This window comes from Haliotis rufescens, unplaced genomic scaffold (genome assembly GCF_023055435.1).
Source record: "Haliotis rufescens isolate VD_foot unplaced genomic scaffold, xgHalRufe1.0.p SCAF_9, whole genome shotgun sequence".
NCBI lineage: Eukaryota > Metazoa > Mollusca > Gastropoda > Lepetellida > Haliotidae > Haliotis > Haliotis rufescens.
The window spans coordinates 13,442,170-13,455,250 of record NW_025964383.1 but is presented as its reverse complement, the minus strand read 5'-3'; the positions used below and the strand labels follow the sequence as shown (position 1 = coordinate 13,455,250).

At 42.1% G+C, this 13,081-nt stretch overlaps 1 protein-coding gene across 2 annotated transcripts in view; it reads left to right on the top strand.

Moving 5' to 3' along the window:
* LOC124116167 (ATP-binding cassette sub-family C member 5-like) overlaps positions 1-13,081 on the top strand; it is a 127,833-nt gene that overhangs the window by 13,672 nt on the left and 101,080 nt on the right. Inside the window, exon 1 of one of the 2 annotated variants that reach the window (XM_048391475.1) lies at positions 10,482-10,701. The exons of the other annotated variant lie outside the window; for it this stretch is intronic. The gene's annotated coding sequence lies outside the window, so the exon portion shown is untranslated. Of the gene's footprint in view, positions 1-10,481; positions 10,702-13,081 lie in introns of those variants that run through there. 2 annotated transcript variants of the gene reach the window in all.

The window sequence follows — 13,081 nt, the reverse complement described above, 5'->3', positions numbered from 1 at the left end:
ATCTTCACGGGTCGGTCGTATTATGAAAACAAGGTGACATACGTCTGTTACGTGGTCGTTCGCTCGTCACGCCGAAGACCCGGGTTTGAATCCCCAGATTGGTACAATGTGTGAAGCCCCTTTCCGGTGTCCCCTGTCGTGATATTTCTGGAATATTGCTAAAAGCGGCGTAAACCCAAACCCATTCACTCACTCGCCTTTCGAATCCCATATTATGATTCTTGACTTGTCAGCACCCTATCTGTGCTCGTGGGTTTTTAATGTCTAAGACATGCAATACTTCGGGCCGTCCTCCCACATGAAGCCGACACGCCGTGATGTTTACTGAAATAATGTTAAACCAAACTCACCCACTCACTTTTATGCGAGTAGCCGAGTCGTCTAAAGCGCCGCAGTTCGCTATGCAGAGATGCGTCCCATTGGCACCCCAGGAACCTATGAGCGTGGGTTCAAATCCCGGTTCGCACCGATTATGTTTCTTGGTTTGTCACCACCATACCCGTGCTCGTATGTTTCACGAAAGCTGACACGCCGTGATATAACTGGAATACTGTTCCAAGTGGTGTTAAACCCAAATCACTCACCCACACTCACTCGCTTTTAAAGATGTATACACTGTTACCTTCAGGATTAAAATCAGCATATGTACAAACTGTGTGTTATCGGTAAATAAGACGGATATACAATACGCTATCATATGTGTGCAAACGATTCAGTAAGAATGATTATGCGATGAGCTGTGTATTCTAAGTTATTATGGTATATTACATTCATTAAAATGAATTTTCCACGACTGAATAAAGCGGGAATACTGCCTCCGTTCGATTTGAAACCCTTGGACGACGCAGGTGAACCTAAGTTAATCTTGGCTGACCAATGCTTGCTTTCGATTTGAAACCTCTAGAAGCCGCAGGTGAACCCAGGTTAACCTTGGCTGACCAGTCCTTGCGTTCGATTTGAAACCCCTGGACGATGCAGGTGAACCTAAGTTAATCTTGGCTGACCAATGCTTGCTTTCGATTTGAAACCTCTGGACGACGCAGGTGAACCTAAGTTAATCTTGGCTGACCAATGCTTGCGTTCGATTTGAAACCTCTAGACGACGCAGGTGAACCCAAGTTAACCTTGGCTGACCAATGCTTGCGTTCGATTTGAAACCCCTGGACGACGCAGGTGAACCCATGTTGACCTTGGCTAAACAATGCTTGCGTTCGATTTGAAACCCCTGGGCGACGCAGGTGAACCCATGTTGACCAATGTTAACTCAAGGTAACTGATTTACGCTATACTTCGGTTGACCTAAGTTGGCCACACCTACTTATCCCTAGGATGCGGTTCTCTCGTTAGCAGCCACCACGTGACGGCATGGGTAACGCTAATTTGTTTCAGTCATTGATTCTTTCATGAATATCTTAAGCATTTTAATGAATATAATTAACCAGGCATTGATAGAGTAAGTATTCTGATATGCGTCACGGAAATGTAACTTTCGATTGTTAATAGAAATAATTTAGAATCAAAACTTTGATGACTAATTTACATCATTTGTTTGATGTTCTATGCGTTATTTTGTTGTCGTTTGAAATGCATTACATAGACAATGTACAATGTACTTTGTCAAGCATGGTCACAACCTCGAATAGTTGTATGACATAGAAATGCTTGTTGTGTTTATCCTTCTACCAGCCATTATTAAAACCATGTTTGCATTCTGTTCTTTTTGTGTTGGGTACTGCTTTAAGTTCCCTTGATTAACACTGGTCGACTGGGGTTGAATAGGTCAACCCTGGCAGCAGGAAAAGGGATAAACTCGGTTGACTCAGATCACTCAAATTTTACAAATCGAGCGCTCGTAGTCATTATTTTAAACGATGACCGATGGGACCGAAGTAAAACGTCAACGTGTCAGCATGTGATAGCATTGGTCAACCAAAGCCTCGGTTATACGTTGGTCAACACAGGTTCACATGGGGTCAGTTCAACAAAGAGACCGTAGCGCCACGACTGTCGTACGTCTATGTTAAAATATAGAAGCTACGGTCGCCTCATAGCTGCAATCGCTTTGTCGAGCGGTCCTTGGGTCTTCCAACTTTTCGAATCGAACGTAAATATAATTTTTCAGTGCAAGAGAATAGATTATCTGCTGAAACAGATTCCATTTGGCTTAAAGGGCAAATAGTTGTGAAAATTACATGAATGGACCACTGAAAATCAGTGATGACACCAGGTGTTCGCGAAAAGGGTAAGCACGTCTGGCTTTTCCGGTAGCACACGTCATTCACACAACTGGCCTAAAGAAATCCCTGATTCCGCACAGCAGTACTCCAACAGGCGTCCTGCACACAAACTACAACTGCTTCCATTGGACACATACAGGAGTTCGCATTGTAGGTCATGTTTATTCCAACCTTATTTTGCCATGTTATAGAGCCAACAGAATCAATATCTATGACAAAGAAGCTTATATATCACACAACATTTGAAGCGTTATCGAGGGAAATACATTTTTTTGGTATTTTTAACGCCGCACAATATTCCAGCCAGATGACTGCAGTTTGTAAATAATCGAGTCTGGATCTGACAGTCTAGGTTTTGACACCACGAGCATCGATCTACGCAACTGGGATACAATGAGATGCATCAACTAAGTCAGCGAGCCTGATCACACGATCCCGTTAGTCGCCTCTTACGGCAAGCGTTGGTTGATGATTACTAATTCCAACCAGGATCTTCACGAGGCGTGGGAAATATAATGTTATAAGCGCATTTGAATCATGACAATCATTACATGCACAATAAGGAGCGTAGGGTAGCCTAGTGGTTAAAGTGTCCACTCGTCACGTCACGTCACCTGGTTCGAGTCCCCAAAAGGTTTTCCTAGCTGAGGTATTGCTGGGATATTGCGCAGAGAATATAACAGTTTTCTCGCCGGATACATGAATTTACGATACTAGACAACTTTGAGCCAGAGTGAGTGAGTTGGGTTTATCGCCGCTTTTAACATTATTCCAGTCATATCGCGGCGTGTCAGAATAATGTGGGAGGAAAGCCCCAAGTGATGCAGGTTTCAGACGATTACCACTTCGGTGAAATCCACGAGCACGGGTATGGTGCTGACAAACCTAGAAACATAATCGGGGCGAACCGGGATTCGAGCCCACAATCATAGGTTTCTGGCGTGCCCAAGGGACGCAACTCTTCACAGCGAATCGCGGCGCCTTAGACGACTGCGCCACCCGTGCCCCCCTTTGAGCCAGAGGATCAACACTGCGCAAAGACATTTTGTAGTATACCTACCTATTGATGCAAGTACTTGTACTGTCATAAAGAGCACATGTGTAACTCAGAAGATAAAACAAATTGTGATTTGTATGTGGTACCATCAGAATCAGGAATGAGAATATGGCACATTTTAGTTTAAATATTTATGTAATATAAAAGTAGAAAACAAACATATTTTGAAAACAAAACGAGTAATACGTTTTCACAGCAATGATATGCTGTACTTCCGTTCTCGTCCCACTTACAGGCCCGCTTCACAGAAATGGGTCAACGTTTCACAGCTGCGACATGCTCATCTTCCCGAGGCAAGGGAGTTAACTGACTGAAAAGTCCAGTTTCCACCCTTGGCGAACCAGGCTGGAATGTCTGGGTTCGATCGTAGCGCCACGAGTTATGCCCCCTCTATGTCCCTCCTATTGACCAATGAGATTCCACCTCTCATCACTCGCATTTGCTTCAAACAAAATGGCGCCGCACAGTCAATACGATCTGATAAATAATCAAAATCTTTATTGTAATAAAACGAGTTTTACTTCGCGAAGTACATCAAATCACGTGAGCACCTTGATTTAAAACATGCAAAGGTTTGGAAAAGATCTGTTGCCGCCGAGTTGGTAGTACACATGCTTTGCAAATCCTGAAATCGACTGAAATCTGCACGGCAGGTTACGAACCGGATGTCAATTTCGTTACGCGATTTTGATTGGACTATGCATAGCCTCGTTCGTCCAGCCAAACTCTAACTCCATAAGTCCAGCCTGGGTGGAAACTGGACGTTTATAGTCAGTTAACTCCCTTGTTGACTCGGGAAGATGCGACACTCTATACGGGGAAACAGGTCGGAAAGAGCTAGACTGGTACCGTGTCTTTCGTGTTATAGCGGCGGCAGGCGAGGAAAGCAATTCATTTCCTCACAACATGCCCAGTCATCTAATTGGCAGTATATCGCCCTAGCCAGCTATTTGGAATTTCATGTGACATTAAGCTACATTACGACAGCCTGTAAATATTCGACTCTGTACCACACTCCAGTGGTAGATATTTTGAGTACCGCCCCACGCCAGCGGGGTAGAGAGACCTCCAATTGACTTCGTCATCTCTTTCGACAAGAAAGCAGGGTTAGAAACTAACAGGTTTCGTCCACTAGTCCTTATAATGACAACATATAGCAAAACCCTTAAAAAGGGCACATTTCTACTAGTCCTTATGATACCTTTACCATTGGGCAGTTTGGCAAGGACTACAGGACAAGTGCCAGTTTCTTACGCTGGAAAGTAATGGTGTGGTCTAGACCCGGGTCCCAAAGACACTCGACTAACTAACTAACTAACTAACTAACTAACTAACTAACTAACTGACAACTCATTACATGTAGAACTAACTAATTGAATGAATATACGAATAGATGAATGAATACATCCGTCGATGATTAAATGCAATCATTTCTGAACAGTATTTCTGAAAACAGAAGGCACATCGCGAAAAAAGTCATGCTAAAAAAATGTTTAATATTAGATTCACCTCATTTCTTACATTACATTTCACATCGCCATGCCAGCTGTTATCAACAAGGTGGGAAAAAACCCATGAATTTGTATACACCCATTACCCTTGAAGAGAGAGAGAGAGAGAGAGAGAGAGAGAGAGAGAGAGAGAGAGAGAGAGAGAGAATAAAAATACCTGATTGTTCCACTAAGATGTCATCGTTGGTAGCGGTGAGATTATCCCACAACGGATTACATATTTTTGGAGTGTTCCCTGGCTTGCCTGGCCCAAACTCGATTATTAACAGAACATACACATCCATACTTCACGTCCACACCCGTGAAGATCCGGGGTAGAATAGGTCTTCAGCAACCCATGCTTGCCGTAAGAGGCGACTATGCTTGCGGTAAGAGGCGTCTATGCTTGTCGTAACAGGCACATAGAAACAGACGTATTAGTATCGCACTACAAGAAATGGTTATTCGATGTGATGCATTTGATACGGGCATCATAGTTAGGGTTCTGCTTTGGACCTTACGTTGGTGGTGTTTCGACGGCGGTTTTTTAACGTTTTGATAACATTTGTAATTTGTGCGTCAAATCTAGTTTTAAAGTTCATAATTTCTTTTGTCCGGAATATTACTAATAGTTTTTTTTAACTGTCTAGTAAGCAACACCGTGGCAGATAGACAAAGATCTAAATGACTACAGTCTGCAATTAGCGATTTGCGCCGTTCGTGGTAGTTTTTTAATTAAAACCTCTCAATCACTGACTCCGTTGCCACGAACCTGAGGTCCGTACGTATTGCTCTCAGTGCAAAGATGTAATCTACATGTCATTTATAGAATATATATATTATTGGCATGTTCAGCAGGCTCCACTCAGATAGCACTGATAAACCCATTCGTAACTTACTCCTGCACACTCCTTTGACGTAAACAAAAACACTACTGGCGTGCAGTGATATCAATACATCCACGAAGTGATGGTTAACGTGTGTGTTGCTTGCTGTGTTTTATGAAGTCAACGTTGGATATCAGCTTTCAGCACTGAACACTGTGACGTATACGAAGGACGGTAGGTGATTTGGGGCTGGGTGGGAAGGGTGGAGATTGGGTGGGACTGTGGGGCTGGGGGTGGGGGTGGGGTGTGTGTTGTGTGTGTGTGTGTGTGGGGGGGGGGGGGGGGGGGTTGTGTGTGGGGTTGGTGGGGCTGGGGGTGCGGATTATAGGGGGTGTGTGTGAGCTGGGTGGGGATGGATGTCGGGGGATTGGCGTTGATCTACAATGGTGTATTGATTGATGTATTAGTGGGTGTTTTTGTAGTAACTGTTTTAATATTTGTTTTCTTTTAAAATTGGATACCAGTAACGACGCATAAGAGACCAAACCTAGTACAATCCATTGCCTCGAAATAGTGTTCGATGACAAAAACAATCATTTGACAGGTTTTTTCAATTTACTGTTATGATTCATCATATGTCCCGACTGTCGCCGATAAAGACGTCCCAGTTAATTACGGCATATCTAGGAACACTTCGACTGAATGATCTGACATAGTGTTTCTATGTCGGGCCATATCTAGGGTCAATATATGGGACGAGAGCCCTCGCTTCCCGGTAACATGCATTTCAGTTTGCTTGAAGGAGCGTTTCCCTCATTATACAGCGTCATACTGAATAGCGGGGCGCAGAAACAACAAGTGCCACGGTGATGGTATAAAACACGTGAGTACCATGACTTGCTGGCATGCGCCAGATATAAATGTTCCAGAAATGATTATTTTAGCAGTCTTTAATCTACCCTTTATACAGTTGAGAAATATGCGAGTCCTATATCTTCTGACTACATTAATATTCTGAAAATCATCGGTATCTTTATGAAGTAAAATATTCGAGAGAAATGGATGCTTGTGGTGTCACTTACGGAGTGTAAAATTGTTTTCTTGTTAGCTTACATGGGTGTCACAGTCGTTTGTTGTTTTACGCCGCACTCAGCAATAGTCCAGCTATGTGACGGCGGTCTGTAAATAATCGAATCCGATGCTTTGCACTAATATTAACACTAATATTTCACCTTTTCAAACATAGAGATAGAGGAAACATGCGCAGATACAGCTATTTGCGTTTGATAGCCCAAAGTCTATCATTTAGGTGTTATTTCGGTGAAAATAGACCCCACGTGATTTACCTATATTTTGTACACACCCACCACACCAAACCCCAACCCACCACAACCCACCACAACCCACCCCACCCCACCACACCCCACCACAACCAACCCAACTCAAAGCCCCTCTGGATCCGCGCCCGGCATAGTACGGAGTTAATGCGATTATCTGAAATAGCTTTTCCAATAACCGGTGACATTTGCACCAGATGTGGAAAACACTGAAGACTGCCAAGTGTTTCCCTCTCGATTTTGATGGGATTCCTTAATTCACGAAATGACATTAGACAATTGGTCTACAATCAGGCAGTATTCCTTTCTGTTTGCTGTACGAGGAACCTAAGCCGACTCCGGAAACTTTGATAAAAAATATAACAGATCAATCATTTACAAGTGTACAAAAGTCTTCAAGTGCGATCAGTTCATACCGCGAAATCAGTGGTGCTTGCATGTTCGTGCTGCATGTTAAGCATGTACTCACATAAACTACCGTGCAGATCAAAGTAGACACCCATGCTTGATGGTGGATAAAAATGAGTGAGTGAGTGAGTGAGTTAAAATTTACAGTCAAATCGGCAGTATTTCAGCTATATCGTGACTACAACAATTTAAACATACATACGGAATATGTGTAAACTTTCTAAAGGAGAGTAAAATAACTAGGGTATCACATATTTAAAAATAGTATGGAACGATAAAACGCTATTACGATACATAACAATACATGATAAAAACGAGCTAGGGATGGCCAGCAACCAAAGTATGGCCAGCATACTGGGGACCGTGGGGACTTACAATACTTCTGCTTCCTTCACGGCTCCCCAGCAGGATTAACACCATGCCTTCAGCCGCTGGTGATTAAAGTCAATTGTAGCTATCAATAAAAACTAACAAATATACTACGATTAAAAATGGGATAAAAATGAACCAAGAGGAAATTGTTATTCGATGGTGATGTATTTGATACGGGTATCATAGTTATGTTTTGGACCTGAAGTGTGCAGTGTTTCAGGAACTGTTTTCTGCTTTGTAATGTTTTGATAACGTTTGGTCGAATCTTATTTTCAAGTGTCTACTTTCTTTTGCTCGGCAGTGTAATTTCAATCCAGTAACAGCAAAGGCCGACACGGCAGCCATATTGAATATACGCTTCTTGACTAGTGCGTAATAATGTTATGGGGTGCATTGTTTTGTAATTTGTGCATTTAACTTTTGGAAACATGATACGTAAATATTTCAGTAAAGTTTGGTTAAATATATCAATAATGTTTTGGTTTGGTTTGGATTGTTTGCGTGTTTGTTTGTTTGTTAAACGCCGCACTCGGTAATATTCGAGCTATATGACGGCGGTCTGTAAATAATCGAGTCTGGACCAGACAATCCAGTGCTTGACATCATGAGCATCGATCCACGCAATTGGGATACGATGACATGTATCAATCAAGTCAGCGAGCCTGACCCCTTTTCCGTTGGTCGCCTCTTACGACCATCTTCCCGAGGCAAGGGATCTAACTGACAATAAAAGTCCAGTTTCCATCCTTGGCTGGAATTATGGAGTTACAGTTTGGCAGAACTAACGAGTCTATGCATAGTCCAATCAAAATCGCGTAATGAAATCAACATCCGGTTCGTAAACTGCCGTGCAGATTTCCGTCGATTGCAGGATTTGCAAAACATGTGTACCGTCAACTTAGCGTCAACAGATAGTTTCCAAATCTTTTCATGTTTTTGTTTTAAATAGAAATTAGATCCGTTTTATTATAATATAGATCTTGATTATCGATCAGATCATCTTCACTGGGCGCCGCCATTTTGTTTGAAGCAAATGCGAGTGTTATCAGAGGTGGAATAAATAGGAGATTGGTCAATAGCAGAGACATAACACGCTACGATCGAACCCAGAAATGCAGGCCTAATTTGGCAAGGCTGGAAACGGGACTTTTACAGTCAGTTAACTCCCTTGATTCGCGAAGATGCTTACGACAAACATAGTCACCCCTTACGACAAACATAGTCACCCCTTTCAACAAACATACATGTAGTCACCCGTTACGACAAACATAGTCACCCGTTACGACAAACATAGTCACCCGTTACGACAAACATAGTCACCCCTTACGACAAACATAGTCATACCTTACGACAAACATAGTCACCCCTTTCAACAAAAATAGTCACCCCTTACGACAAACATAGTCACCCCTTACGACAAGCATAGTCATCCCTTACGACAAGCATAGTCACCCCTTACGACAAGCATAGTCACCCCTTACGACAAGCATAGTCACCCCTTACGACAAGCATAGTCACCCCTTACGACAAACATAGTCACCCCTTACGACAAGCATAGTCACCCCTTACGACAAACATAGTCACCCCTTACGACAAGCATAGTCATCCCTTACGACAAGCATAGTCACCCCTTACGACAAGCATGGGTTCCAGGATACCTATTCTAACCCAGGTCTTCACACGAGTGTGTTAATTCGGTTTGTTATGCTTCCAACATTTACAGGTGCTCATGAACGTTTTTTTTAAAATAACAAACTATTTTCTGGGACACTTTAATATCGTCTGGCAGAAAAGGGCACATTATTTGTTGTTTTTTAACAGTGCGAGGCATTTGTAAAAGAATCAGTTTAACAGGCCCTTTTTAATTTTGTCTACCCCCTCCCCCATCATCTTCCCAAGGCAAGAGCGTTTACTGACTGTAAAAGTCACGTTTCTTTTGTTTTCAACTTTCATAGTGGGTTATAAAACTCCCTTGACTCGGGAAGTTCTCCCCCATTGACGTAATCCACGTTTTTTTTCTGTAAGGAGTAGAATTATTTAACAGACTAAGCGGAACTAATTACAAATTTAACGCTTTAATATATTTTGAGATGAACCTCTCTCATTTATAACAATCCCCAAGATGTTATTTTTCTCCAGCTACGACTGTATGTAACATCTACAGAATATCTACTATTTAAATGATATTGGATTTAACGATCAGTTTAAAGTGAGAGAGACATAATGCACTGGGAAGTTACAAACATATGTAAATTGTTCTGAATGATTTATTTGGCGTCCCTGTGTCATGGTCTATATATCAATCGGGAACAAAAGCATCCGTCAGCTGTGGGCCCAGTTATACAGTAGGAAGTGTTTTATTTCAACTACAAAAATATATCTCAGTATAGACCTTTCCAGCTGTCAAAAGAATCTCTAAATAATCTGGATTGTCTGAATATCAAAATACAGTGTACTGAAAACTGTTCCTTTTCCGGTCCTAATTATTTAAAGCAACGCAACTTAACTGTCTCTCCTATTTAAGAACTCCGTGAACATTCTTGTTCAGAGGAAGTATTTTCGTAAAGGTTACAACGGCCCAGATCTCGACGTGTCTATTGTTGTGGTGTTCTTTCCATATTTGGATGTGTATGAGACCGCTACTTCACAAATTGGGTATTGTCTCATTTAGCCGCCACCGTCATTTAATCATATACGGTAGAAACTGTTTGTCGACGAATTTAGAAATCATTACGACAGACAACAATTTTGCCTCGCCAATAGGGTCAATTTGATAAGCTGTGTGTGTGGCGCCGACAATCTCTTGGTAGCTGCACACACACGACAGGCCGCCATTGGACGGTTATTGCACGTGTTGCGGGAACTGCATTTGTAAACAATCGAGGACGCGACCACAATTTGCCCGCGCGCCTCGTGCACTAACGGCTAATAGTGCGGAGATAGTGGTTTCACAACATATTCGCACGGGAAATTGTGAGTATCAGTGATAAGTCTCGCTGTTTGTCTTTCAACTTTAATCTACAGTGCGCAGTGATAGACATTATTAATATAATATGCCCGTTAGAAAACTAGAGTAGATATTTTGACGATCCTCGTACAGAGGTTTATCATATATAAGTAGGTATTGTTGAAAGGGGAGCGTTTGTTTGTACAAGGCGTCTTCACACAGGAGGTGCGTTATAAAGTCAAATGGGTTTCATGCGTTGCATACTCGTTATAACGCGACAGGTGTCATCATCGTTTACTGTTTTGGTGCATGTTCATAACGCTTTGTAACGTGTTGTCATATTGCTAAATAGACGATTTAAGAATAAGAATGACATTAATGATGAATTAATTATATACATATTTTCACACGATTGAAGCTTTAGTTATTTTGGGTTTATTTTCCATATATTTTCATAAACGTGATAATTTGCCGTGCCGTGTGGACACGCAATTCATTTATGATTAATGTATTTAATATTAAATCAGTGTTTGACCTATATGTTAGATAAATATTATTTATTATGTTGCGTGTGACACGAGTGTACATTTATCATCTATATGTGACAGTTTGACAAGCAATTACAAGCAGAAATGCTTTCTGGTTCGTCCCTTATAAACATGTTGAAGTAATCATGTTACTTCTGGCCAGCTTTTATTGCCTATGAAGTTTGCTCGATGCTACTAATTGATTTGATGGAAATCCATCCACACTGATTTTACAAAGGATCGGTGGCCAAGGATCGCTGACTTGGTTGATGCATGTCATCGTATCCCAATTGTATAGATGTATGTCCATTGTGTCAATCACTGGTCCAAACTCGATTATTTACAGACCGCCGCCATTTAGCTGAAGATTTCAGCCTAATTCGTGTCCATGACAATTGATATGATTCATATCATCCGATTACCCCGAGTCGTGTTTGAGGCGTAAGAGGCGACTAACGGGATCGGGTGGTCAGGCTTGCTTACTTGATTAATCCATAGCATCGTATCCCAATGATACGATCGATGCTAATGATATCAATCATTGGCTTGTGTGGTCCAGACTCGATTATTTACAGACCGCCGTCATACAACTGGAATATTGCTGAGTGCGGCGTAAAACAAGAAACAAACAAACAAACAAACAAACATTAACACTGTATGTATGTCATGACTATTTTATGATTTTTTAGAAGATAACATAAGGTGAAATTGGGTTCAAAGTCGCGTTTTGGGATTATTGCACTTAGGTAGCGGCGTGCATGCACGTGAATGGGTATGGTTTTTCGCCGCTGTCAGCAACATTCAAGCAACAGAACGACGAGGAACATCAGAAATAGGTTTACAAAATTATACCCATGTTGGGGTTTGAACACAGACCTTCACCTCCCATGACCAACAAACGGTTTATCAAAGGCCCGGGGTCTTATAAAAATGAATTGAAACTCGATATCACACAAAAGCGTTTCTTTTTAAGTTAGTGGTACAGTTAATGGTATAGTTAATGTGCACTAAATATTAGTATTGATTGGTGCTGTGATTTAGACAGAGGTTGGGTGGTGGTGGAGTTGTTGTGGTGTTGGAGTGAGGTGTGTGTGTGTGTGTGTGTCGGGGGGGGGGGGGGGTTGTTACACTTCCTTGAGGTAATACATAAACCCTATGCCTGGGAGACCGGTGTAGGCCTGACTCATTCTTCACTGAGCACAACGTTAGGGTGTTGAAATATTTGTATATACCGTACACATGTAAATAAACTCGGCCTTCACAACTAAAACATTTGCGTAAAACTATTTATGATTCCAACGTTTTTGGTCAGTATATATGTTTCATGTGTCCTAATTTAACTTAAACAGTTCATTTTGAAAGTCGAATGGACCACACGTAATTACTCATTGAACACATATGAACACAATACACGTGATGATTCTGAGGATTAAAGTGAGGATGATTGTTCAAGGTATGTTGAGTGGTCACGGGTGGCCCAGTCGTCTAAGGCGCCGCAATTCGGTGTGCAGCGTTGCGTGCCTTGGGCACGCCAGAAACCTATGTTTGTGGGTTCGAATCCCGGTTCGCCCCGAATGTTTCTAGGTTTGTCAGCACCATTCCCTTGCTCGTGGGTTTCACGAAAGTGGTAAACGTCTGTGTTTCTTTGTTTGTTGTTTAACGTTGCACTCAACATTATTCCAGCTATATGACGGCGGTTATAAATACTCGAGTCTGGACCAGACAATCCAGTGATTGACATCATGAGCATCGATCCACTCAATTGGGATACGATTACATTCATCAACCAAGTCAGCGAGCCTGACCACCCGATCCCGTTAGTCGCCGTTTACGACAAGCATAGTCGCCTTTTACGGCAAGCATGGGTTGCTGAAGACCT